Here is a 6,128-nt window from a genome sequence, read left to right as displayed (position 1 = left end):
GATACAACAACTTAATCAACCATTCATATTTCAATGTTGTTAGTTAACACACTGTCCTTGGGACATTTTTTTTCTATCTATCACAGGACCAAGTCAAGGATTAGTATTGTATTTAAGTATTATGACTCTTTAGTCTTCCTCAATCTGGAACATTGGCATAGGATTTTTTTTTTTTTTTGGTCTTTTATGTCATTGCTTCTTTTTAACAATAGTGTCTCCCTCTTTTAAAAGTGAAACCTTCATCATATTTTGTTTTTTTCTGGTTTTCCTTTATGATTAAATTCACATTATACATTCCCAGATGATATTGTAAACCTCTTAGGGTAGCACCTCTGGAGGTATATCCATCTGCCACATTGATTAATCCTTTAGCACATTGTTTGATTCCTCCATGGCATAGTTTTTATATTTTTCCTTTGCCACCAATAAGCAATCAGTGGGCAAAATGGTATGAGCATGGTGTAAATAGCCTGCTTCTAGTCCACATGTCCTTCTAAATTTAATTGCAATTGATGATTCTCGTCTGATCTATTTGTTACCATGGTTGCTATAAAGCAATGGGTTTTCCCACTGCAGTCTTGAACCTGAGATCTAGTTTGTCTACGTACCATACACAGTACAGGGCCAGCTGTCTTAGGTCCTCCGAGAAGCAGAGGCTACAGCATGATGAAATATGTGAAGGTTGTATTAGGGGAAATATTTTATTGGTGACAGGGAGAAAGCTGAAAGAAGTCTCAGCCTGTGTGAAGGAGAGAAGGAGGGAAAGTTGGGTAAAAGTGGCTTAGACCACAGTGCAGGCTAAGCAGGTTCAGCAAAGCCATTGGGACCCCTGAGCCAAAGGCAGCCATCAGACAGAACTCGTGTTTCTCAGAACAGACGTGCCTTCGTAACCCTGCTGTACTCGGCAGACTGAGAACAACATGGGGGCTGTCCCAGTTACACTCCCTGCTCCCTGGGGAAGGAAGTCTTCTGGGCACATTCCACTACAGCCCCAGCAGCATGTAACTCTTCTGAACATCATGCTCCCGCTGTCAAACAAGTAACCACACTGCCCTTCCTTCTCCATAGATATGTTTGAGAGATACAATCATGTGGATGAAAGCACTCAGTAAAAGTCAAACTCTACCAATCTAATGCAGAGTGAATGTAAGAAACTGAGAATAAAGCAGTTTCCACAATGTAGTATCTACAATTGGCCATTTGATTGTACATAAAGTTAATAGGAAAACTTTTTATTAAAGTTATCTCTGGCTTCTTTCTGCTTGTTCTTTCAAGGTAATTTGTTATGGAATATAAGTTTTGAAGAAAATACTTCACAGTACAAGAATGGAGGTGTAGAAATAATTATGCTTAAGAAGGACCTGCAGATAAATAGTATTATTTCTCCATAACTATCTTATAAAATGATTTAAAATATTTCAAAGCAAACTAGTTAAAAATCTTTGTGTACCTCACATAAAAGTAGTTTTATTTGTTCATTTTAGTTACAGTTGAAATATGTGCTAAAATGCAATCTTGCAGGTGCTGTGGTAAAATGAGAGAAAGCACAGGTTTTGCTGCTGAGAACTCACAGGTCTTACCTAGGTCAGACCAACATCTTACCTTGATCTTACTTGGGTCAGTGAATTTGCCTAAAATTACTTAAATGTTTAACCCAAACCATGCATGTGAACAGTACCAGCTTATTGGTAGGAAACATATATATGTTTCATAGAAGTAATGATAAAGTAAGACGAATAAATACAGTACAATGAAAGGACAAGTTGTATTGTCTGGATAAAAGTTTATTTTCTCATATGTAAAATGAAAGCAGTTACCTGTGTACTCCATGATTAATATTGGTAGTAGATATGACATACAAAAAGTGTCTACATTAGTCCTGGGAAAATAATAGATACAATAAATGGTGGTCATTATTATTCAATCAAAAATGTCCATTAAATACCTACTGTGTATTAGTCACTGTGCTAGATGCTGAATCCTACAGCAGTAAACAGAGGTGGAGTCCACCCTTGCCTTCCAGAACTTACAATATAATGGGAAATACAGACAAATAAAGAAACTATTCCTACATTGTGAAAAAGCCTCAGGGTGAAAACAACAAGGTGCTTTGGGAATATAAAGAAGGGTCATTAAATTCAGAATCTGTTATTATTACTGAGAAGAAGATATTCAAGGAGAAACCCAAGCAAAATAGAATTAAATCAGCCGAAAGAGGAAAGTAAGAATAGAAGAAAATTCTCAGCAGAAGATTCAGCATGTGCAAAGGCCTGGAGGCAAAAACAAGCATAGCCACGTTCAGGGAACTAGGAGAGAATCAGGGTGGGGATTGGAGGCTGCAGAGAGGTGGGGAAACCCAGTCTGTGGGGGGAGAAGGGCTTTGAAATCAGTGTTAAGGGACTTATGTTCCTTGCCTATAACCAAATCCCGACACATAGCAGATAGTGAGTGATTGTGGAAGATTAGGTGTTAGTATTATTATAATGCCTTTTTTCCTTTGACATCCCATTACTTTTGTGCCAACAGATTCTTTGGAAAGAAGCGTGTATGGTGCCACACAGGGCATTCCTGAGTTCTTCCTGAAAGATGACAACACATATAAAATTCTCCATGCCATAAATGTTACAAGATTTTTACAGTTAGAATTATAATATGAGATTAGTATTTACTTCCAACAAACTGAATAGATTTTCTCAAATGCAGAGGTCCAGTTTTCTCATGGGGGGAGGGATGCTTTTCAGTTCCTTGTTGGCAGAGTCCATGAAAAGAATCCAAGATAATGTTTACTTGAGCCCAGTGGAGCCTCCATGATCACATATTGGAGCACGCTGACACACGCATGAACTGGTTCCAGAGTAATTGTTTGAAGTGGTCCAAAAATTCCGCAAGCAGCAAATGTGATCAAAGAAAAATTAGGGCTAATGCCCAAATCAAACAGAATTTGCTGTGGGTATTTGTGGCAATTTGTCTGAAAATTGTATACTGTCAAATCCCCATGGAGTGTGTTTCAGGTTTTCAAAGATATGAATAATTGAAGAAGTGGAAATTTGTGAAATCCAAAGGTTACTTACTGACAGGGATTATTATTTCACTTTTCCCAGGTTGGAAAGATGAAAAGGTATTTGTGTTGTTATTGATGTTGTTGTTGTTGGTTTTTTTTCTTTTTTTCTTTAAATACTAGCTCCACTAAAAAAAAAATGGTATGGATAATTCCCACAGACAAGAATTGTTGACTCAGCAGATACACATAGATGCGGCGTGCAATTCGGATTGACAGCTATGTGAATGGTTAGTATGCCTGACCATCGCTGTCCATTTTAAAAATACACCAGTTGGCCTTTTGTATAAATTGATTCCCCATGTCCAGCCTTTCCTGATCCACATCGGTTTTGATGAGGGGACTGTATAGAGGACTAAGGCTTGTGACATAATACTAAACTTCAAATGAGAGTTTTAAAGGCCAGTCAATTGCCTACATACTGAGCCATTCTTCTTAAGCATGTGTTTGCAGTGAACTAAGTAGAGCCGTTTCTGGCCATGGGTGACAGTGGGAGCGGCAGCTGTATCGGTGGGAGTATTGCAAAACGATGAAATAAAGGTTCCAAGTAGAAAAAGATGCAAGGACAGCCCAATATTGGGGCCACTGAGCAGGTGAAGGAAGTGGCTCGCCACCAGAAATGAGCCCTGATCAGGATGCGTCCTGACAGGGTTGTGCGTGGGAAGCAGTCAGACGGACCTGAGTTTAAACTTCAGCTTTGCTGCTTTCTAGTTGTACAGCCTTTTCAAGCTGGTGACTTCATATTTCTAAGCTGTGGCAGCCCTACCTTTGAACTGGGGACAAAGATAAATAATGTTAGATTTATTGGAGCATTCCATAAGATGACACCTCCTATGTTAGATTCTTCATCACATGGTAAATATTATGATCTATTATTGCTACTATTGTTATTTTTAATAATAATATTAGTAATAGCAAAATATCATCCTCACTTGATATGTCTTCCTTGTATTAGTGGATATTTGATCTTATTTAGGTCAGTTCTTCTGCCTAAAATTACTTAACTGTTTAACCCAAACCATGAATGTGAACAGTACCAACTTATTGGTAGGAAATATACATGTTTCAAAGAAGTAATGATAAAGTAAGTTGAATAGATACAGTACAATGAAATATAGATATGTACATAACACTTAGGATATCACAGATAGTGGCATAAATAACTTTCCCTAATAAGAGATTAAAAGGAGACCCAAGCAATAGTTAGCACTTTCAAAGTTAAGTTGTGTATCAGTTGCCTTTTAATTGTATATTAGATACAGTTTTAAAATAATCCATTTTTCCTGGTGTCATTTTAAACATAGTCAAATATGAAAAGTCTTGTAGTTGAGTTACTAATTTAAATAAAGGTCTTTCCTTAATGGGTTGAAGAAAGATTTTTAAAAATTATGTTGTTTTCCTTTTAAATATTTTATTTTTGAGAATTCTCACTATAAATGTTTGAAAACAATTGAATTTAGAAGACTTATCATTTATTTTTCTCATTTGCTGGCACTAGGTCTAAATTTACCTTATTAATTTATTTATTATTCCAAACTACATGTAGTACTTATTTAGAGGTTTTATAAAAGTATAATAATATGGACCAAAGATTATCTTAGAGTAAGTGGCATTTTATAGCAAAGTAATCAAATTAAATTCTTAGGGAGATGAAAAATTTTAATGGTAGAGTTGCTGCATTAAAAATGTATGGTTTATTTCTCATTGTATGTAGACATTTCCCTAAATTATAATGTTAATTTAACCCTGTAATGTGGTTATTGCACTCTATAAATATATTATTAGTTTAACTGATTCGGTTGATTTCTTTGTCTTAATTTTGCACGCTTAAGGTTACATTTAAGTCTTTATGGTAAGCACTTCCTGTGGAATAATTAGAACAATGAGGCAGAAATGCCAGGAGAAATATTGGGAAATAATGTCCTGTAACGGCTAGCAATACAACTTAAACACTTGTGGAATTTCTTCAATGTTTATGATAAAATGAGTACATTATTATTATACTTTGTAACTAGAAGTACTGAGTAAAACTTTGTTTCCTATTATCTTAGCTAAGTCATATTTGCAAGTATTTATAAGTGCCTAAATTATAATAATTGATTTTCTGAAAATTACAAAGAATATAAATACACAAAGGAATGTATATTATTTCTTCACAATGTTTTAAATTTAAATGAAAAGAAACATCTCTCTAGGCATGGGTAGACAACAGATAACAATATACGAACAGAAGCAAGGAGTCAAGAAATAACATGGCAGGTACCAATATTATAAAGGGACTTCATTTTAAACTGCACGTTTCATCTTAGGGTATGTTGAATGAGGGGCAACTCATAACTTCGTTCTTTGAACTCCACCAACATGCTCGACCAGAAAATGTCATCCATATCACCAGTCGATACACAAGATTTATAGCTCCTTAAAATTAGGGTATATGGAAATAAATATCCTTATTTCTGTTCACTCATAACTCCAAACACACTATAGCCACATAATGGGCACTCAGCAAAAATTCAATCAACATAATGAAAATGACCATGCTTGCTTACAAGTTGTCTACAAAGTTAAGTACGCAAAATTTCTATAAGCTAGGGGCTAGGGGGAGGTAGAAGAGGGTAAAGGGAGAATAAGTGGTGATGAACGAAGACTGAGGGTGGTGAACACAATGCAATACACAGTTGACGTGTTATAGCATTGTATGCCTGAAACCTATGCGATTTTATTAACAAATGTCACCCCAATAAATTCAATAAAAAAGTTGCTGATTTTCTCCTTCAATAGCATTCCTGGGAGTTAGTCACTGCTAATAGTGACCATCCTCCTAGACATTTTTTGCTTACATAAACTTACTTTTCCAATCTTTGTGAATACATAGGGATCTTTGGGATTGACTTACAAAATGTTGCATTTCATTTTTTTCAACAACTTTGTTGAGGTATATTTTATGTATCGCATAATTCACTCATGTATTTCTAGGGTACAATTCAATGATTTTCAGTACAGTTTTTTTACTATTTTACATGTGCACTTATCACCGTATATGAGTTTTAGAACATTTTCATCACTCAGC

The sequence above is a fragment of the Desmodus rotundus genome, chromosome 5, assembly GCF_022682495.2.
Source record: "Desmodus rotundus isolate HL8 chromosome 5, HLdesRot8A.1, whole genome shotgun sequence".
In the NCBI taxonomy this organism is placed as follows: domain Eukaryota; kingdom Metazoa; phylum Chordata; class Mammalia; order Chiroptera; family Phyllostomidae; genus Desmodus; species Desmodus rotundus.
This window is presented reverse-complemented; position numbering follows the sequence as displayed.